Source organism: Onychomys torridus, chromosome X (assembly GCF_903995425.1).
Source record: "Onychomys torridus chromosome X, mOncTor1.1, whole genome shotgun sequence".
In the NCBI taxonomy this organism is placed as follows: domain Eukaryota; kingdom Metazoa; phylum Chordata; class Mammalia; order Rodentia; family Cricetidae; genus Onychomys; species Onychomys torridus.
This window is the reverse complement of record NC_050466.1, coordinates 80,895,913-80,919,670: the sequence shown is the minus strand read 5'-3', so window position 1 is coordinate 80,919,670 and position 23,758 is coordinate 80,895,913. Positions and strand designations below refer to the sequence as shown.

The window sequence follows — 23,758 nt, the reverse complement described above, 5'->3', positions numbered from 1 at the left end:
AAGGACTTGAAATAAGCCCTGCACTTTCTCATTATACAGCGACTGGACAAATGATACAGGACTTGACAATTAACCCAATTTTTTTTTTCAGAATTCTCTAAAGATGCCTTCACCCCCAGAAAGCAGGAAGTAATTTTAAGAAAACAATGCCCACATTCCCAAGAGGTAGGATGGGTAGGTTTTTAGTTGTTTAATGAGTTATGGATATTGTCATTGTTTTATGATGGTTGATTACAGATTTTTAATAGTTAATGGTCAGGAAAAAGCTGAACAAGAAGATTAGATTCAGAGTTTTTGTTTGAAAAAAGAAAAGGAAAAAAGAGAATATAGATATGAGGTAGATCATTGAATCTACTCTGAGGAAAAAAACAAAAAAGAAATAATAGGGTGAATGGGTAGATCATTGAATCTACACTAAAAAAAAAGGAAGACATAAAAATGACAAGAGAAAGATTATTGAATCTATTATGAAAAGAAAAAAAGAATATGGATATGATGAGATAAAAAGTTGAGTTGTTGAGTCTATTTTTAAAAAGTAACTACTTATTTTAAATAGGATAAGTAATGGAATCTTTTGCCTGTCAAATGTTAATGGACTAGACATCATTAATGTAATTCTTGACTGTATATATTGTATATACTTATTGGATATAGTTTTTCCTGTATTAGTTATAAGCTTTTCAAAACTTTAGACAAAAAGGGGGAAATGTGGTGATAATGTGTTCATCAAAATATTGTACACCCTAATAAACTTATCTGGGGTCAGAGAACAGAAAAGTCACTAGATACAGAAGCCAGAAAATGGTGGCACACACTCCTTTAATCCTATCACTTGGGAGTTTAAAGCCACACTGGAAACAGCCAGGCATAGTGACTCATGCCTTTAATCCCAGGAAGTGAGTCTTTAATCCCAGGAAGTGATGGCAGAAAGCAGAAAGCAGAAAGGTATATATGGCATGAGGACCAGGAACTAGTGCTGGTTAAGCTTTTAGGCGTCTAGCAGTAGTTCAGCTGAGATTCATTCTGGATAAAGACTCAGAGGCTTCCAGTCTGAGGAAACAGGATCAGCTGAGGAATTGGCAAGGTGAGGGGGCTGTGGCTTGTTCTGCTTCTCTGATCTTCCAGCATTCACCCCAATACCTAGCCACAGGTTTGTTTTTTATAAATAAGACTCTTTAAGATTCATGCTACAACAGAATCTTGCAAAACAAAACCAAAAAATTTATCTTGATATAATACATTAATTTTGTTCATTTTTCCAAGTTTTATTTCAAAGTGTGTTGTATCTATCTTTTTTCCTTCCTTCAAACTTAGTTAAGTACTGAACATCAAACATAGATGTATGTTATCTAAATTACAGAAAAAATTTAACAGTTTTGCTATGGAGTTAATATGCTACATTACCCTGTACTGTTTGGAACAGTGCATTTAATATATTAATAATATTAATGTGTTGCTGAAATGAAACCCTATAACTGTGAATTTGTGACACGTCAGTTCAAATGGATGAAGAAAGATATTTCCATTTGTGAGAAAGGGGTTTGCTTCTCAGCTGTTGATTTTAATTTATTAGTATGCAGTCAATGTGATCAGCTTTCCAAATGAGATTTTGCTTTCACATTATTCTAGTGAGACATTTATAATTAATGCTACAGGAAAATTACACTGGGATAATATTTAGTCAGCTTTTGTCAATAGGAAACATGAGCGTAATAAAAGTTGATGGAAAAAACAACACAAGATGACTTCAGAATAAATAGGTTAAATGTTAATTTCCTTACAATTAAATTTTGTTGAATGAAGTTCTATTTGGGTAGCATGCTCATCTTTGTTTAAATGCACTGTTTCATTGTGACATAACTATTATTCATTTATAAACTGTCAATTGTACTTCAAATAAAGTCATTACTTAAAAGAACAAACTAATTTCACCATTTAAAAGTAATTCCTAAGGTTTTACTTTCCTAAATTATGCTTGGCTTGTTGTAATAGAGAAAAAAACATTCAGTTTCACAAAAGGTAAATGTCATTCAAAGAGAGTTCTGTTTAACATTAAAAGGAAATAAGAAAGATAATAACCTCAGAATGAGGAAAATTTGTGCATATTTTATTAAGTATCATTTTATTAGAATGAAGTTATTCTCATTAGCTTCATTGATCGTCAATTTGCTTTTATTTGAGTGTTGTTTCCCCCATGGAAGGGAGTAAATGTAAACCATGGCACAATACTGGGCATAATTTATTCTTGTTTTTAGCAGCAACTGACAAAGGTCAGGCAAAAAGAACAACAAAACCAAGCAACATTCACACAATGAAAGTAGTTGGATTGAATAAGTAGAGGGAAAACAGAGGATTCTGTACATAGGATTCACTGTATTTTACCTGCATCTACATTTTCTAAACTTAATGAACTGATAATTTAACAATAGTTAAGGTTGGAGTAAAGCAGTAGAGAAAAGATCACTCTTTATTCTTATTCATGCTCATTTTATTAAATACAAAGCCCATTATAAAGTAAAGTAAAAAGTATATCTCATGAATAATAATTTTCATTTTCTTGAGCATAGCTTCTCTATTGAGAAATATGTCTAAATTGAACATTTTGACCATGGTCACTATGCCACTATGGGATGGCAAAGAGACCCCAAGAGGGAACCTCTAGTAGGGAGAACTAAACCCACCTACCTGCCAGCCTGACAGCCACCCCATCCACCACACAGTTCTGGCCCTGCTTAGTGTCCTTTGAACTGTATACCAGATTAAGGACTCCAAATCCAGTCTTCCCACATTCCAACACCAAACCTCACAATTCTTCCTAGGAACTATGTGGAATCCTGCATTTTCTAAACCTAATGAAATGATAATTTAACAATAGTTAAGGTTGGAGTCAAGCAAATGGCCCCAGATAAAGACCCCCCAAATCCATCTCACCATATCGTTTTCTCTATTAGTTTCTTTATATTGCTATAGTAAAAACCATGGCTAAGGTAACTTACAAATTTGGGCTCAAATTTCCAGAGGAATAAGAGTCTATCACTGCCATGGTTGAGAGGTGTAGTAACAGGCAGACATGTCAACTGGACCAAGAAGCTGAGAACTTGTATCTTAAGCTTCAAGCAGAAGACAGAGCACAGAATAAGAATGTTGCAAGTCTTTGAACTCCCAAATCCCAATTCCAGTGACATTCTTTCTTCAACAACACCACATCTCTTAAACCTACCCAAATATCTTCCCCAACACTACCACTTTCCACACTCTGGCCTCCAAAGGTTCATGGCCACATTGTAATGTTTATAAAATGTATTTAGCCCAGCTTAAAAAATTCCTACACTCTTTCAGTTCCAACACTGTTTAAAAATCCAGTCTCAAGTCTCTCCTCAGCATCCAGACAATCTTTTAATGGCAGTCCACTACAAAATCATAAAGAAAGTTACACACTTCTAACATTTAATAGCACAGAATATACATTGCCATTCCAAAATGGAGGAATGAGGACATAGTGAGGGCATTCCGGACAAAATCAGGACATAGATCCAACAGGCAAACACTGAATCCCAAGGCTCCAGTGTAAAGGGTCTTAAACGGATTTTCCCCTCTAGCTTTGCTGCCCACAAGATACATCACTGCCGTGAGCTGGCTTTACTCCCTGTGTGTATTTTCCATGTCAGATATACCATTTCTCTTTCATCCCCAACATCTTAAGAGTCTCCAATGTAAGCCAGGCTTCACTTCCACAGATTCATGCATTCACATTTTGGGTTCTCTTACCCTCTCAGGGCCTTCATACAGGGACTCCTTGCCACACACCCAGGATCAGCAGCTCTTTAAGACCTAGGATGAACATTGAATGACTCCTTTAATCTTGTATCCTTCATGACTTTAGAGCCAGCATCACATGGACTATACTACCAAGATGGACCCTGGCACCGATGAATCAATCACATTTGCAGCAGCTTTTTATCATCATCTAACAGCAGGCAGGTTTGTTGACTGGGACAGCAATCTAAGAACTTAATCTAAACTCTCATTAGAGATAGTTCTTTTTCCAGCCAATAGTAAGCAGAGAACAAACTGGAAATGGTGCAAGTCTTTGAACTCTCAAAGCCCACAACCAGTGTCTTAGTTACTTTCTCTATTGCTATGAGGAGATATCATGTCCAAGGTGACTTATTAAGAAAGCATTTGCCAGGTGGTTGTGGTGCACACCTGCAATCCCAGCACTTGGGAGGCAGAGGCAGGTGGATCTCTGTGAGTTCGAGGTTAGCCTGTTCTACAAAGCAAGTTCCAGGATAGCCTCCAAAGCTACAGAGAAACCCTGTCTCAAAAAAAAAAAAATAAAAGAAAGCAAGCATTTAATTTGGGGATTGATTATAATTTCAGAGGATGAGTCCAAAACCATTATGGCAGGAAGCATAGCAGCATTGGAACAATACCTAAGAGCTTACATCATGAACCACAACTGGGAGGCAGAAACAGAGACTGGCCTGGAGTGGGCTTTGGAAATTTGAAAGTCAATCCCAATCCCCAGTGACACGCCTCCTAAATTAAATCAATACATCCTAATCCTTCCTAAAATAGTTCTACCACCTAGGGACCAGGAATCCAAACATAGGATACTATGAGAGCCATTCTCATTCAAACAACCATACCCACCAAGCTTCCCTGGGACTGAAAGGCAAATAAGGACCCCCAGTCAAATCTCACTACCTGAGATGGTATACCATCCTATACTCACTGCTATGGAACACTTCCCACTCCCACTGTGACCTCAGCCCTTGCTAACCAAAGAATATCTGTATAACCCAGTAAGCATTCTACAGTCTTATTAAGATTGGTAAAAAGAATTTTTAAAAACTAGAACTTTTACTCACAGATTAGAATGATGCACCTATCCTTTTATGGTTCATACATAGGCTAGGAAGTTGCACCTATCTTTTAAAGTAAAGATCCCTATCAAGGTGCAAGAACCATACAGAACACCTATTATACAGAAAAAAGAAAAGAAATTTGTTGCAACACATAATAATCAAAACACTGAATGAACAGAACAAAGAAAGTATATTAAGAGAGAAAGACCAGTCATATATAAAGTCAGACCCATCAGAATAGCTCCTTACTTTTATTTTTATTTTTTATTTATTTTTTATTAAAATACTGAGTTTATTTCACATGTATATTTGTCTCCCTACCATTTCCACATCTGACCACCACTATTACTATGTCCTATCATAACATTCCATACACACTTAAAACCAAGTAAAGGGTGGAGTTCCATCCTTAAAAACTAAACAGGCATTTTAGACAATACATTCTTGGCAATGGAACCCAGACAACATTTATCAAACACAGTAGGGAAAGTTCTCACTTTTCATTATAAAAAGGACAGCCAGATATATCAACTGTTACAGAAATTAAGTAAGATGGAATTATTCCAAACTGTTTAAACCATTTTCTTAAAGAGACTTCCTCCACTGCCTGAGATCTTGAATAGCCTCCTGGTCAGTCATCTGGAAACAATTCTTCACATAATCAATGAATTTGGCTTCCACTTTGGGAAGAGAACCACCATTTTCTATACTTGCCTGCATTTTTTGCCTTAATGTCTTCTACAGAACTAGGTCCTTTTGGTGATTTAGGAGTTTTTTCCTGTGTTTTGAAAGACTCTTGACACTTTGATCTTGGTGTTGATGGTTTTAAGTCTTTTCCATTTTGGTTTGATTTTTGTGCATTTTTGGCCAGGGTATGTCATACAGATTTCTTCACTGGAACTTTTTCTTCAGTTTTCTCATCAAAATCATCATCATCTTCATCATCCTCTTCATCTTTGTTGTCATCCTCATGATCCTCGTCAAGTTTTACTTTTTTTCTGGGGAACCTTGTTACCACCTCCAGGAGCAGATCGTTTTCCAGACATACTTAAGAGCTTCACATACTCCTCATCTTCATCTTCTGACTCTGCATCTTCCTTTACAGCTACTAGGTGCTGTCCATTAATATGCACAGGCCCCGAACCATACTTCAACCTTAAGACCAGAGGTGGTGTAATTTCAAAGCCCCCAAGAGAAACTGTTGGTTTTACAGACATTTTCAAAGTTGCCAGTGTTACTTTAATTGGACTGCCTTCATAGTTCATTGCTTCTGCCTCTATGATGTGTAATTCATCTTTTGTCCCTGCCCATAAACTAACTGTTCTTAGTGATAACCGGTGCTCATTCTCATCATTATCCACCTTAAAGTGATAATCCTTGTCAGCTTTTAGTTCACAACCGAAAAGGTAGTTCTAGGCCTAAGAGGGCTCCTCTCCATGTCCATCGACTCTTCCATGAGGTGGAGGTGCGCACTTCGGTGTGAGAGAGGTCGGAGGGAGGAAACTGCCTACTGCTCCTCAGAACAGACATGTAGGATGGAATCACGCCAGGGCAGCTCCTTACTTTTAAATGGAGACTTCAAAACCCAGAAGAGCCTGGACTGATGTTCTCCAAGTTCTAAAAGACCATGTATACCAGCCTAGAATATTATACACATCAAAACTACCATCCATAATCAAAGGAGAAATAAAATCTTTTCATGATAAAAAACAGATTGTAAGAGCACATGGTCACTAATTCAGCTTCACAGAGTATAATGAAGAAATACTTTAGTCTGAAAAAAATGTTAAATATCCAAGGGGACACAAGGAATGAATAATGCCAAAACAGTTAAATAAAAGAAGACTATGAAAGTAATCCCATAAAAAGAAAAATATAGGAATTAATAAACATTTTTAGTAACTCTCAATATTAAGTCTTTATTCTCAAAAGAAGACACATATTAAATGGTTGGGTTATAAACAGGATACATATTTTTGATGCCACTAAGAAACACACTTCACTATCAAAGACAAATACCACCTGAGGGAAAAAGGATTGAAAAAGGCATTAGAAAAAAATGAAATTAAGAAACAAAAATGGCTACTCTATCATTAGATAAATTCATCATTTTATTTTATGTTATTGTAGACTTACTAATAACTATTATTAAATTGATAGAAAAGAATTGTTTGTTACCTTTATGCAGTACATGCATACATGAAAAGACATTAATAAGTACTTCATATAAATTTCAATATAAGATGATTTCACAAAAGAAAGTAAAAACAGGAAAGAATTCTAGACAGAGGAAATATAGTTTGAAAGTGTCAATAAGCATAAATAGCCATATTTAAGATAATCTAAAATATAACTGGAGCAATGAGGTTCTTATGAAAAATTATCAAAGATTTATTTTAATTTATATGTGTGTGAGTCTTTGCATGTTCACTATGTCAATGACTAGTGGCTGCAGAGTCTAGAGGAAGCCATCAGATCCCATGAAAGTGGAATTATGAACAATTGTGAGCTGCCATGTGGGTTCTGAGAACCAAACTTGGGTCCTCCGCAAGAGCAATGAGTACTCTTAACCACTGAACCATCTCTTTATGGCCCCATATAAAAATTTTATATTAGATTATAAAAGGTTTTGGAGGATGTGAAAATCTATAACTGTCATCAATAACATCTAAAGTATTTTCTGTTATTTAGAATATTTTAAATTTTTTATGTTATATGTGTGTGATGCATGTATGTGTGTGTGTATATATATATATATATATATATATATATATATATAGTATGTTTTTGTAACTTTGAGTCTCCCCCTTCTTTGTCCTCATTTGGTTTAATATTAATTTCTTTCAAACTCCATATACAAATGTATAATTACTACATTCAAAAAAATAGTACCAGCTGGGCAGGGGTGGTGCACACCTTTAATCCCAGCACTTGGGAGGCAGAGGCAGGTGGATCTCTGTGAGTTTGAGGCCAGCCTGGGCTACCAAGTGAGCTCCAGGAAAGGCACAAAGCTACACAGAGAAACCCTGTCTCAAAAAAATGTTTAATTAAATTCTTCAAACAATTGTTTTGGTCATTTTTGTTGTTGTTGGAGACAGAGTTTCTCTGTGTAACAACACTGGCTGTCCTGGAACTCACTCTGTAAATCAGGTGGCCTCAAATTCACAGAGATCCACCTGTCTCTGTCTTCTGAGAGGTGAGATTAAAGGTGTGTGCCACCACTGCCCGACCTTGATCATGATTTTTATCCTCCCTCAAATCCTACCAGATCCTTCCTACCTAATTTCTCACTCAACTTCAAATTCATTCTTTCTCTCTCAAAAACAACAACCCCCTAAAACAAAAATCAAAACAAAGTAACAAAGAAACAAACAAAAACTCAGTAAGACAAAAAAAAATATTTCTAAAACAGAACAAAACCAAAAATGAAACAAAAATGCCTTTCCACACACACAAAAAAAACATAGAGTTCAGTTTGTGTTGTCAGGCATGGGGCCTCCCTGGACTCTTATATACATAGTGACATTCCCCTGGATAAAACTGATTTTCTCTGTCCCTATTGGTAGCAGTTGCCAATCACTTCTTGGTTTTCAGTGCTGTGGTTTTGTCTTGCTTAAAGTATGCAGGTCTTGTGCATGTTGCCACAGATTCTGTGAGTTCATATGTACATCAGTCTTTTTGTGTCTAGAAGACACGGTTGCCTTGTAGTTATTCACCACCTCTGACTCTTATAATTTTCCACTTTCTCTTCTGCCTAGATCATTGATCCTTGAGGGGAGGGGTTTTATAAAGACATCCTCTTGAGTGCTCCAAAGTCTCTCACACTCTGCACATTGTTCAGTTTTGGGTCTCTGTGTTAATTATCTATTGCAATAAAAATTTCTCTGATGAGGTTTGAATGATGCACTGATCTGTAGGTATAGCAAAATGTCATTAAGAGTCATTTTATTGCTATGTTCCATTAGCAGAATGTAAGTAAAGAAGTTTTCCCATAGGCTCACCATCTATCCAATCTCATATTCTTGGCTATTTTAGAAGTGCAAATTTGGGTTCCATTTCATGGAGTAAGCTCTAAATCCAGTCAAAAAGTCGTTGCTTATTACTGCAACATATACGCCATTATTGTTCCAGTACATCTTGCAGGCAAGTCATTGTTGTAGGTCACAGGTTTGTAGCTTGATGACATTGATTGTTATTCTCCTTCTGCAGTGTGAAAATTACCTTCCAGCACCATGAATGCCAATTAGTAGAAATGAGGTTTCTAAATGATTAATGACATAAGTAAGCATTATCCTCAGCAATAGAACCTTACTCACCATTTGGTTGTGGAGAGCAACCAATAGCCTTAGAAATAGCTTGTTATTTTTGGAGTAGAGGTATAGGACCTTTTTGGGCAATGACTCAACAAGGTATCACTTGTGAGGTTTTACTGGGTAGCATAAGATGTCTACTTGGGGCATTGCCTCTCCAATTACATGGTGGTTACGTTTAATTCCTTTCATATGTGTATATATTTTAGGAAGCTTATACAGTGGTAGATTTCCATGTATTTTTTCAAAAGGTCTTTATTATTAATTTTCCCTCACCATATTCTCTCCCTTTCTTCTTTCTCCCCTTCTCTTACCTAGTTAATCCTCCTAGTTTCTCTTTTCTTTATAACACTGTATTTTATTTCTTTTTCCTTGGAAGATCCTCTCCTTTCCTTTTTTACTCAGTACCAAATCTCTGTGGTTATTTGGATTTTAGCACACATACCAAAAGCTTAAAAGCTAATGTGCATATATAAGAGAAACCATTATTTGTCTTATTGGTTCTGGTTTATTTCACACAGGATGATTATTTCAGGCTCTATCCATTTACTTGTAAACTTCATTTTTCATTATGGCTCAATACTATTCCATCATTTAAATATACTACAACTTATATATTCATTCATCAGTTGATAAGCATCTAAGCTTTTTCCAATTTTTGTCTCTGATAAATAAAGTGTCACTGGATGAGCAAGTATCTCCGTAGTAAGATGTAGAGTCCTTTGGGTATATGGCAAAGTGTAGCATAGCTGGATCTTGGGGAAAATCAATTTCCAGCTTCCCAAGGAACTGCCACACTTATTTCAATAGTTGCTGTCCCAGTTCGCACTCCCACCAGCAATGAATAAGTCTTCTCCTTTCCTTGCACCCTTACCAGCATGTGCTGTCACTCATTTTTATTGATCTTAGCCATTCTGACTGGGGTAAGGTAAAATCTCAAGGTAGTTTTAATTTGCATTTCCTTGATGATTGAGGATGTTGAACATTTGTTTCTTAGCCATTTGTGTTTCATCTTTTGAGAACTCTTTTTTTAGGTTTAAATTGGGTTGTTTTTGTTGATGTTCAGATTTTTTTGCTTCTTTTAGTTTTTTTGTATATTCTAGATACTAATCATCTATCATATATAACATATTTATATATAATATAATATGTATATATTATAAGTTATGAATATAATAATGCATGATACACACACACGCATACACACACATACATACACACACACACACACACACACACACACACACACACACACACACATATATATATATATAATCCCTGCATCTCTGGGATGAAGCATACTCTAGCAAGGTAGATGATCTTTTTGATGTTTTCTTGAATTTGGTTTTCAAATATTTTATTAAGAAGTTTTGCATTTATGTTCATAACAGATATTGGTCTACAATTTGGGGTATCTTTGTGTGGTTTGGTATCAGGGTAATTGTGGCTTTATAAAAACATAAGAAATGTTCATTAAGGTACTATTTTGCATAGTATTTTGAAAAATATGGTGGTTGGAGGAAAATAGCCACATAGGCTCATAGGGAGTGGCACTACTAGGAAGTGTGGCTTTGTTGGAGTAGGTGTGGCCTTGTTGAAGTAGGTGTGGCCTTGGAAGAAGTATGTGACTGGGGGAGGGCTTTCTTTCCAGTTTCAGAAGCTGAAGCCAGGCCCAGTGGTTCATTATTTCTTCCTCCTGCCTACATACTAGTATATAAAACTCTTAGCTTCTTTTCTAGTACTATGTCTACCTGCATGTTGCCATGTTTTCTGCCATGATGAGAATCGATTAAACCTCTGTACTATAAGCCATCCCTAATTAAACACTTTCCTTTGTAAGAATTCCCATCATTATGGTATTTCTTCACAGCAATAGGAATCCAAATAAGTTGGTACCAGGAACTGGGGTATTGTTATGATAGGCCTGACCATGTTTTGTTTGGAGCAATGTGAACTTTGGGACTTTGGGTTAGAAAAGCAATTATGCCAATTATTTTTGAGACAGGGTTTTACTGTGTAACAGCCCTAGCTGTCCTGGAACTAGCTCTGTAGACCAGGCTGACCTCAAACTCACAGAGATATGCCTGCCTCTGTGTGCCAAGTGCTGGCATTAAAGGTGTGTGCCACCAGTGCCCAGCTGCTTTAAGCCAAATTTAATGGGCCATAATAATAGGAGCATAGAAGACAGTGGTGATTTGAGCTGTGGGGGCCCCAGATCAAGAGGTTTCAGAGAAGAAGAATTTTACCATGTGAACTATAGACTGTTCTTGTGATATTCTAGCAAAGAAGGTGACTGCTTTTTACCCTTGTCCAAAAAGCCTGATTGAGCCTAAATTGAAAAGTTTTGGATTAATTGCCTTAGAATTGACTGTGTCCTGTGATTATTAGTGTTAACATTTATGCAAATCTATAATGAAAGGGAACAAGTTGGGCAAGGCAAAATAGAAGCTGTACAATTTGAGGAGAAAGGAGGCACCAGGAAATTTAATGGAGCTAAATCCTGTGTTCACAGAAATAAAAAGATTAAAGAACAGTGTGATGCTAGATGGAATAAAGGGAGTGGTGACCTCAGGGAAAGACCCCAACCAGCTAAGCTTCCAACTTGTGAAAATAATTAAAGAAAAATGAAAAGGAATTAAAGACAAGCTTAGATCCAAGTATGGTGACACAAACTTTTAATCCCAGCACTGAGAAGGCAGAGGCTGGGGGATCTCTGAGATTGAGGCCAGCCTTGTCTACAGATGTTAGCACACTCAAGCTTATGCAGTGAAGGAAAACATCAAAAAGAGAAAGCTGGTGAAGAGTTACTTGAATGAGGAGGGAATGTTCCATCCTTGGTAAGTGGCAGAACTTGGCAGCTTCAGTCACATGGTTCTGGCTGAAGGTTACAACGTTAAAAGAAAGGGGTTATCGATTCTCCCTCTTCTATTAAGAAAAACTACTAAGGGCAGGCATATGTCAGAGGTATCTCTGCATGAAAGCCTAGAGAGGCCATTGTGTGAAGCTGTGAAAGTGAAGCCTGAATACCTTGGAGACCCCAAGATGTTGGAGATGCCAGGGCCTTAAGAATACCTGTTAAGGAAAGCTGTTAACAAGGAGTGGAGCCAGCCCAAGAGAGATAATTTTGTTGAAGTAAAAAAAGTTGAATGGAGTTGAAGGTCTAAAGAGGGCTTTCACATCAGACATGGAGATGCAGAGGTTGGAGTTTGCCCAGCTGGTTTTCAGTCTTACTTTGTTCCAGCATTTCCTTACCCTTTCCTCTCTCTTGGAAGAGTAATGTATATGCTGTGCCATTGTATGTTGAAAGTATTTGATGATCTTTTTTATTTTGATTTTACAGGTGTTACAGTTAAGAGATTGCATGAGTGTCAGAGGAGACTTTGAACTTTGGATTTTTAAACAGTGCTTATACTGTTATAGACTATGGGGACTTTTGAAGCTGGACTAAATGCATTTTTCAATATGATGTGGTTACAGTCCTTTGGGGGCTAGGGAATGGAATATGGAGGTTTGAATGAAAATAGCCCCTATAGGCCCATAAAGAGTGGCACAATTAGGAGGTGAGGCTTTGTGAACTTGTTGGAGGAAGTATGTCACTTCAGGTGGTCTTTGAGGTTTCAGATGCTCAAGCAAGGACCAGTGTCACTTTCGCTTCCTGTTGCCTGCTGATCTAGGTGTAGAACTCTTAGTTACCTCTCCAGTAGCATGTTTGCCTGCATGCTGCCATCTTCCCATCATGAGGATAATGGACTAAACCTCTTAAACTGTAAGGTAGCCCCAAATATTGCTTTCCTTAATAAGAGTTTCTATGGTCATGATGTCTCCTCACAGCAATAGATACCATACCTAAGACAAGGAGTATTAGAATTAGCTCTTTTTTTGCACTTTGCATCTCTGGTAGAAATGTAAACTGAATCTATGTGTACCTGGGCCCTAGGCGTCTTTTGGTTGGGAGATATTTTTAAATTGCTGTTTCTATTTCACTAGGGTCTATGTGTTTGTTTAAATTGTTTATTTAATCTTGGTTTAACTTTGGTAGGTCATATATATCAAGAAATTCATTCATTTCTTTTAGGTTTTCCAGTTTGGTGGATTATGTCCTTATGATTCTCTGAATTTCCTTGGTGTTTATTGTAATGTCTACCCTTTTTTTTTCTAATTTTATTAACTTTGATTCTCTCTCTCTCTCTCTCTCTCTCTCTCTCTCTATATATATATATATATATATATATATATATAATGTTATATATGTGTGTGTCTTTTGGTTAATTTTGTCTAAGGATTTGTCAATCTTACTGATTTTCTCAAAGAAAAAACATTTTTAAAAGCTTTTAGGTATATATCTTTATAATTTTATATCAGGATTATCACAAAGGCAAATGGGGTTTATAATGAAAATGAAGTAGTGAAATATACCTGAGAGAAGGCACTGTTAGAAATCTCAAAAGCTATTCATATCCTTTTAGACAGATTCACCTGAAGCCCAGACTGCCCACAAATTAACTATGCAGATGGTTTTTAACTTCTAACGATCTACCTCTGCTGTCCTAGCATGTAGGAGAAAACCCAGGGTACTGAATTTCCAGTGGGGTTTTCCATCTTTAATAATACTGTGGTTCCTACTGTGGGCATAACTATGATTAAAAGATTAAAAAATATTTAGAAATTGAAAAATAATTACTTAATTTTCCTAAGTAAAGAATATCATAGTCAAAGAGACAAAGTATACCAATCTAGAGTTAATGGATTTAATGTTGGGAATTTACCTTTCTGAAATATTGATGATCTAAAGTCAAGTATGTTTCAATGTTGTCTGTGCTGTTTTTCTCCTTCTGTCTTTGGCTAAAGATGTGTCCTTGCTTACTCAATTTCTACAAAGTCTAAACTTTATCATTATTCTACTGGGCAGAACAACTCAGAATATCATTGTAATTAATTTCTAAATATTTTTTAATCTTTTAATCATGATATTCTGAGTAAATATTCAATATAGTTATACAACATACTAACAAAAACAGCTGCTTGAAATGATGAGTAATTTCTTTGGAGATTGAAGGATCAAAACTTTGAGTTCAGCCTGTGCTACATAGTGAACAAAGAACATGTTTTGTCTGTTTTGTTTGTTTATTTGTTTTTCTCCATAGAAGTCATGAAATAGCCAAATTTAATGGACACACAAAACTAAAGATTAAGCAAATAGTACAGCATACAGCATCAATCTTAAAGTTTCCACTTGATAGTGTGGCTTGCTTTTCAGTGATGGAATACATGGCCAATTAAAAATATTGTACTTTATATAAATGAAAACAAGTTGTCAAGGCTTTAGTAAGAAATGGCTTATCAGCACTATGTCAAGTGATAAATCACCATTACTCATAACCTACTACTATTCAAGAGCGTTCGTAGTCTTCTCAAGTGCTCTGCGACAATTTCATCCCTTTTTAATTAGCTCTCATTAAGAGGCTGTAGCTTTGCCAAAAGAATTAAAAATGGCATAAATGCAGCTGAGAACAGCTGAGACACAGGTGTTTGATGTTTGGTTCATCCAGAATAGTTTATTGTAATAAAGCAACTTAATTCTTTTTTATTTTACACATTCTGTTGCATTAAATTAAGAAATATTTTAGGTCTATCATTTTTCATTTATTATAGGCGATGCCAAAGTAATTGACAGCTTTTAACTACAATAATAAAATTTGTCCTAATTTTTAAAAGACATGTTTCAGTTCATATTTAATATAAAATATTCACTGAACTTATATTAATACTCAAAACAGAGATAACAGGAATCTATCTGTGGCAGAAAATGTTAGTTAATAAATTCAAATGCAACAATACATTATATGAAAATGTAGGTACACCATAAATTAACTTTTCATTGTATGAAGTCACAAGATGCTTATTATTAATAACAATGCAAAAATACCTCTCTAATGAAGAAAGGTAGGAAATACCATTTCAACACAATCTTCAAATGGTATGATCACAATAGGATAGAGTACATTATGTACATTTTTATATATTATAATATAAAATACTTATATTAAAAGTATGAAATTCTGCAAATTCATATGAGCCTAATTATTAGTAAGCACTTAGATGAATCAGAACATGTAGCATTCTACAAGATAATTGATGTAAACAGTTTAAAATATTTCCATCATGAAAGGTAGAAAAAAAGAATATAAAGTTTTTGAAATTAAAGAATTTAGGAGGAGTATTACAATAAAATTCAAGAAATGTTCCCCCTAAATACCTGATGTAGAACATTTGAGACAATTTTAGGGAAATTGAATAGAGATTCCATTGAGTATAATTGCTTCACTATTGAGTTTGTTGGGTGTAATACTAATATGAGTGATATGTATGAGAAAATCCATATTTTTAGAAAATACAGGGTAGAGATATTCTTATGGCATGCAAGATCAAGTGTGTATTTTGTAGTATAAACATATCTACAGTGTAATTACAACAATTTCCACAATAATTTTTGCTACACATATAGTTATATGTCCAGACAAAGTATTAAATTCACCTTTTGAAGGTGCTTTCTCAGCTGCTTGTTACTAAAATGGAGGGGAAAATAGATCAACCTATTTTCATGCCATCATTAATTGAAATGGCTTTTTTGGAGACAGGTTCTTACTGTGTGTGATGGCCTGAAACTCACTATGTAAACCAACCTGGCCTTGAACTTATAGAGATCCACCCAATTCTGTCTTTCCAGTGCTTAGATCAAAGGTATGTGCCAACATACCAGGTACAAAAGATTTCTTTTCAGTCTTTTAATATTGATGAAAAATTGATTCATGGCCAGAATTTCATACTAATTAAAGCATGGAAAGGGTTCTGAGAACGCAAAGGAAGGAGAGCACAGTAAAGTTTTGAAATAGAAGGGAATACTGCCTCAAGAAAAGGAGAAGAAAGCTGACATAATTGTCCTCATTTTTAAAAATGCCACATAGATTATTATCATACCTATCTATCCTTCCTTATAGTCTCTATTTTCTCCCTCTTGTGTTTCAAATAAATGGTAAAATAGTATTACCTGTAGTTATCATGAGTACAATTTGGGTTGTTGTGGTGATATTTTGTTGTGTTCTCACAAATAAAGCTTTCCTGAAGATCAGTGTTTGGAGCTAGCCACTAAACGCCTGGCAGTGGTGGAAGATACCTTTAATTGTAGCCCTTGGGAAGAGGAAAAGGAAGTGATATGGCTGGGTGGAGAGAAGTGATAAGGTGGAGTGGAGACAGAAGCTTGGCTCTTTCGGGCTGAGGAGAGTCATGGTAAGAGGTGGTGGCTGTGGCTTGCTCTTTTGTCTCTCTGATCTTTCATCATTTACCCCTATATTTGACCCCAGATTTTTATTATTGAGACCAATTAGGATTCATGCTACAAGTTGTGATAAGGAAGTCTTCATAGTCTCAGTGGTATACAAACAACAAGAGTGTATTATTGATGTTCTGGAGGCTGGGGAATCCAAAAGGTCGAGAAATTTCAGTGTCAGATAAGGTCTCAATTCCAGTTTTTCTTCTCCCATGTACCATTACATGGCAGAAGGTCCTAAAGAACTTTGCAAGGCCTCCTTATGAGAACAATGCATTCCACATATAAAGTGAGATTACATATTATTTACCTTTATTCTGGCTTATTTCATTAGGCATACCATCCTCCATTGTCTATGTCATTACAAATAGCAGGAGGTCATTCATTAAGAAATAATTTATTGATTTTCAATTTCTATTTCATTTGTTGATGAGATTGTCATTTCATATATTTGGGGTAGTATTGTGTGCAAAACTGATTATTTATGCAATTGTTAATTTCTGGTTTGTGTTTGATTAGTAAATAAGTCTATTTTTAGTACCACATTATATTGATTACTATGGTTTTCTAATATATTTTGGAATCAATAATGCTTCTTCTTAATTCATTGCTTAATTCTCAGTGTTGCTTTGGTATCTACTGATGATTTAATCTATAGTAAAAAATTGAATTATAATTTTAGTATAACTTTAACTAGAACTATAGATTACTTTGGTAACATATTATGATCTACAAATATTCATTATTCAGATTATCCCAAATACAATATATTTATTATTTGTGTCTCACATAATTTTAATGAATGCTAAGAACTTATCAATAAGCATATGAAAATATACTCAATCACACTAATCATCTTAGAAATAAAAATCAAAATAACAGTGTGTTACAATGTCACACATTAGTATGGTTCCTAAAAAAGACAAAAGGTAAGATGTTTTGGCAAAGATGAGAGAAAAAGGAACCTGTTATTTTGGGCATTACAAAAATGCTATGGAGGTTATGTTCCCAGTCATGTCCATGCTGCAGAAAAGAACAGGTGTAGTTGTCAGGGTGCTTGGTAGTCAACTATTATCTGTTGTTGAGATACATCATGTAGATGATTTCATCTTATGTGTCATAACTGTACAATCTCAGCAGAAATATATGATTATCACACAATTCATGACACTTAATGGTACTTTAAGTTCTAAAATATGGTGGCTGAACAGGAAGTCATTAAAGGTTTTGAGGGAAAGACTGACCAAAAATAATAAATAGCAAATAGTTTGGACATTGGAGAAAAAGGAGTCTGAAGGCAAAGAGAATAATTACTAGAATATTATAATATTTCATGCCTATAAAATTTATGATGACTATGTGTTTTATTTACCATCATGTTCATGTACTTTTATGAACAAATTACTTTATTCATTTTATACTACTTTTCACTTTAGAAATATAAACTTGATATTTTAGTTTGTTTCTTCAGTTCTAAATCTTCATATTTTTAAACAAGTTGACCTTAATTTTAATTTTAATCCTAAAATATCTTTGTCCTCTTTTTAATGCCCCAGCTTACTTTCTATTCAACTGCTAGATCCATTTGAATTTTAGATGGCTGTTGCATTATAATTCAGTTCTTTGAAGACAACTGGCACCTTTAAATACAACTTCATTTTTCCATTTCTTATTTTCCCTAATGAATTCAATTTCTTTGAACTGATTCATTTGTTTTGATAACTTTATTCATCCTAGATACAAAAATACCATCTCTTGTAATCATTTTTATTAAAGATACATTCTATGTAAGACTACCAGTCAGTCCTTCTCTGCTTATAATGAATTCACAAAGGAAAAACAATTCATTTCAATTTTCCGTTAGTAGAAGTTGAGTATGGAAATTTAAGTCTTATGTGTTTTCTTTCTTTTTTAGAATATTTTCTTAAGCTAATAAGTTTTTTTTTTTTTTAACATCAGAGATAAGGACTTTTTTTCTTCCTAGGAGCAGACAGGAATCATGTTACCTATGAAATTTCTGAAGCAATGTTTCAGCTCATCTATCATATCATGAGCATAGTCATGGATTATTCATAGAGTGGCTCTGACTTTATTTCAATATAATATTGTTTACAAAAAGACACCAGACTGAATCTAGTCCATCAATCATATGTTTATGTACTGTTTGTGTGTGTGTGTATGTGTGTGTGTTTGTATGTATGTGTGTGTGCAAGCACAGGTAGAGTTCAGACAAAGACCATAATTTTCCTAACCATCAGTAACTTCTTTATTCTTTTGACACAGAATCTATATAGTGATATTTTATTTGTATTGAAATGTGATTTTATTTGTCTGTTAATAAAGTTGCCTTGAGGTCAGAGCAAGCCAGAGCAGAAGCTGGGCAGTAGTGGTACATGCCTTTAATCCCAGCACTTGGGAGGCAGAGCTAGGTAGATCTCTGTGTGTTCAAGGACACAGCCAACATAGCAGACACACGCCTTTAATCTCAATACCAACCATAGAAGACCTGGAGGTCTGTACAAACAGGCAGTGGCGAGGAGGTCATGTGGCTGGGTTTACAACCAATGAGAAAACAGAACAGAAAGTCTATAAAAAAGATAGGACACACAGCAGTAGGTCTCTTGCGGAGAGGAAGGACCGCAGAAGCAGTGAAGGGTAAGATTTTCTGCTCTTGCTCTGACCTCGTGGTTTTTAACTCTGCAACTGGCTCTGTGTTTCTTATTTAACAAGACGGTTACATCTACAGATCTAAGCCTGAATGTAGGCTGGGGGCATACAAGCTTCAAGGATGTATCTGTCCCAGATATCTCACAGAGCTGAAGTTATAGGCATATGTGACCACTACTTGTGGTGATATTTTATTTGTGCTTTAATAAATAAAGCTTGACTAAAGATCAGAGGAATAGAAACAGCCATTATAAGTAAACTAAGAAGTCATGCAATGTTAGCACATGCCTTTAATCATATTATTTGGCAGGCAAGGATCTGTCTGGATCTCTGTGAGTTCAAGGCCACTCTGGAAACAGAGCCAGGTGTGGTGACACATGCCTTAAATTCCAATACTAGTTAATCATGGAGGTCTGTAGGTCTGTATAGAGAGACAGGAAGTGACATATCTGGGCAGGAAGAGGAAGTGATGTAGCTGGACAGAGAGAGCAAATCAGATGGCAGCACAGCAAGGCATATAGGCGTGAGTAGACAGGAAGTAAGTCACATTTGGAAGCTGCTGTGTTGGTGAGGTAAGTTCAGCTGTGGCTTTCTCTATTTTCCTGCTCTCTCTCAGGCTTTCACCCCTATATTTGGCTGTGTTTTTTTATTTAATAAGACCTTTTAGAAATTCATCTACAACTACTAGTATCTTACATGGGCTCTAGTATTTGAACCCAGATACTCAGGCTTGTGCAATAAATATTCTTACCCATTGAACCATCTCCAAACAACATATTTTGAAGATCCTATTTGTACATCAGTTATAGAACATCAAATACTTGATAACTTTCTCTGTATAATTCCAAGTATTGAATTAAATTAGGAATATTAGTAATATTTTTGTAATGTAAAGCTGGAAGTGATATTGTTATCTTAAATTTAGCAAACTCATATACCAGAAATAAGCAAAACACAAATACATCCCATTTTTTCAAGAACATTATAGTTAAGTTGTATAAGATAATAATGTTACTCTATAGCAGTGTTTCTCAACCTGTGGATCATGACCTCTCGAGTAGGAACACTCTGTTACAGGGTCTGCATATCAGGTATTTTGTGTATCTGATATTTTCATTAAGATTCATAAGAGTAGCAAAATTACTGTTATGAAGTAGCAATGAAAATAATTTTATAGATGGTGGTCACCATAATATGAGGAACTGTATTAAAGGGTCACAGTGCTAAGAACATTGAAAAGCTTTGCTTTATAAATAATCAAAATGATAATTGTCTTCTATAGCTTTAATAGTTAATAGGAAAGAACTCAATTTGTTTAGGAATTGTAAAGCTAAAATAATATGGCTAACTACATTGCTTTTCCCTTTTATCATGGAAAAGATTGAGAAAGCCTCATCATCACCAATCTTGGTGCCTCACAAATCTAAGGACAGAGAGTCTATCTTTGTTAGAGATTATCAATGGAGAAAATGCAGAAGTCCTTCTTAGGCAAGTTGAAATGAACAACAAGTTTAATAGAAAAAAAATGATTCTCAGTGAATTCCAAAACATTTTTATTATGTTAATCCTGCCTATCCATGAGCATGGGAGGTCTTTCCATTTTGTGACATCTTCTTCAATTTCTTTTTTCAGGGACTTAAAGTTCTTGTCATATAGGTCCTTCACGTGCTTAGTTACAGTAACCCCAAGGTATTTTGTATCATTTGTGGCTATTGTAAAGGCTGATGTATCTCGTATTTTCTTCTCCACCTGTTTGTCTATTGTATATAGGAGGGCTACTGATTTTTTTGAGTTGATCTGGTATCCTGCTATGTTGCTGAAGGGTTTTATTAGCTGTATGAGTTCCTTGGTTGAATTTTTGGGGTCAGTCATGTATACTATCATGTCATCTGCAAATAGGGAAAGCTTGACTTCTTCCTTTCCAATTTGTATCTCCTTAATCTCCTTATGTTGCCTTATAGCTCTGGCTAGATCTTCAAGTACTGTATTGAATAAGTATGGGGAGAGGGGACAGCCTTGCCTTGTTCCTGATTTTAGTGGTATTGCTTTGAGTTTCTCTCCATTTAATTTCATGTTGGCTGTTGGCTTGCTGTAGATTGCCTTTATTAAGTTTAGGTATGTTCCCTGTATTCCTGATTGCTCCAAGACCTTTATCATGAAGGGGTGTTGGATTGTGTCAAATGCCTTTTCTGCATCTAGTGAGATGATCATGTGGTTTTTTCTCTGAGTTTGTTTATATGGTGTATTACATTGATGGAATTTGGTATGTTGAACCACCCTTGCATCCCTGGGATGAAGCCTACTTGATCATGGTGGATAGTTGTTTGATGTGTTCTTGGAGTCTGTTTGCCAGTATTTTATTGAGTATTTTTGCATCAATGTTCATGAGGGAGATAGGTCTGTAGTTCTTTCTTTGTTGCATCTTTGTTTGGTTTAGGAATCAGGGTAATTGTAACTCATTGAAGGAGTTTGGTAATATTCCCTCTGCTTTTATTGTGTGGATCAATTTAAAGAGTATTGGTATTAAGTCTTCTTTGAAGATCTGGAAGAATTCTGCACTGAAACCATCTGGTCCTGTGCTTTTTTTTGGTTGGGAGTCTTTTAATGACTAATTCTATTTCCTTAGGAGTTATTGGACTAGTTAAATGGTTTATCTGGTCTTGATTTAACTTAGGTATGTGGTACCTATCCAGAAAATTATCCATTTCTTTTAGATTTTCCAGTTTTGTGGAGTAGAGATTTTTGAAGTATGACCTGATGATTCTATGGGTTTCCTCATTGTCTGTTCTTATGTCCCCCTTTTCATTTCTGATTTTGTTAATTTGTCTGTCTTTTGTTTAGTTTGGATAAGGGCTTTTCTATCTTGTTGATCTCTCAAAGAACCAACTCTTTGTTTCATTAATCCTTTGAATTGTTCTCTTTATTTCTATTTTATTGATTTCAGCTCTTAATTTGATAATTTCCTGGCATCTGTTCCTCCTGGGAGACTTTGCTTCTTCCTGTTCAAGTGCTTTCAGGTGTGCTGTCAAGTCACTAGCGTGAGATTCTCCAGCTTCTTTATGTGGGCATTTAGTGCTATGAATTTCCCTCTTAGCACTGCTTTCATAGTGTCCCATAAGTTTGGGTATGTGGTGTATTCATTTTCATTGATCTCTAGGAAGTCTTTAATTTTTTTCTTTATTTCTTCCTTAACCCATTGGTGATTCAGTTGAGCATTATTCAGTTTTCATGGGATTGTAGGATTTCTCTAGTTTTTTTTTTTTTTTTTTCTGTTGTTGAAATCTAACATTAAACCATGGTGGTATGACAGAACACAGGAGGTTATTCCAATTGTTTTGTATCTGTTGAGGTTTGCTTTGTGGCCAAGTATGTGGTCGATTTTAGAGAAGGTTCCATGGGGTGCTGAGAAGAAGGTATATTCTTTTTTGTTCGGGTGGAATGTTCTGTAGATATTGATTAAGTCTATTTGAGCCATAACATCAGTTAGGACCATTATGTCTCTGTTAAGTTTCAATTTGGCCAATCTGTCCAGAGGTGAAAGTGGGGTGTTGAAGTCTCCCACTATTAATGTGTGGGGTTGTTATATGTAATTTAAGCTTTAGTAAAATTTCTTTTACATATGTGAGTGCCCATGTGTTTGGGGCATAAATATTCAGAATTGAGACTTCATCTTGGTGGATCTTTCCTGTGATGAGTATGTAATGTCCTTCATCATCTCTTTTGATTGAATTTAGTTTGACATCTATTTTTCTGGATATTAAGATGGCTACACCAGCTTGTTTCTTAAGACCATTTGATTAGAAAGTCTTTTCCCAGCCTTTTATTCTTAGGAGGTGTCTGTCTTTGAATTTGAGGTGTGTTTCTTGTGTGCAGCTGAAAGATGGATCCTGTTTTCGTATCCATTCTGTTATTCTGTTTCTTTTTATAGGTGAATTAAGTCCATTGATATTAAGGGATATTAATGACCAGTGATTGTTTGTTACTGTTATTATTTTTATTATTTGGTGATAGTGTGTGTGTACTTCCAAAGGGGGTTTACTGCTGTGGTGTTATCTATTGCCTGTGTTTTCATCTGTGTATCTGCCTTCCTTAGGTTGGAATTTTCCTTCTAGTGCTTTCCATAGGTCTGGGTTTGTGGATAAGTATTGTTTAAATCTGTTTTTTTCTTGGAAGGTCTTGTTCACTCCATCTATTATGATTGAAAGTTTTGCTGGGTATATTAGTCTAGGCTGGCATCCATGGTCTCTTGGTGTCTGCATTATATCTGTCCAGTTCCTTCTGGCTTTCAAAGTCTCCATTGAGAAACTGGGTGTTATTCTGATGGGTTTGCCTTTATAAGTCACTTGGCCTTTTTCCTTTGCTGCCCTTAATATTCGTTCTTTATTCTGTACGTTACTTGTTTAATTATTATGTGGGGAGGGGACTTTTTTTGGGGGGTCTAGTCTGTTTGGTGTTCTATAGTCTTCTTGTATCTTCATAGACATTTTGTTCTTTAACGTGGGAAAGTTTTCTCCTATTATTTTGTTAAATATATTTTCTGTGCCTTTGAGTTGGTATTCTTCTCCTTCCTCTATCCCTATTATTTG

At 35.4% G+C, this 23,758-nt stretch overlaps 1 pseudogene; it reads right to left on the bottom strand.

The window, feature by feature from the left end:
* Window positions 1-5,453: 5,453 nt before the first annotated feature.
* On the bottom strand, window positions 5,454-6,324 carry LOC118574461 (annotated as a pseudogene).
* Window positions 6,325-23,758: the final 17,434 nt, after the last annotated feature.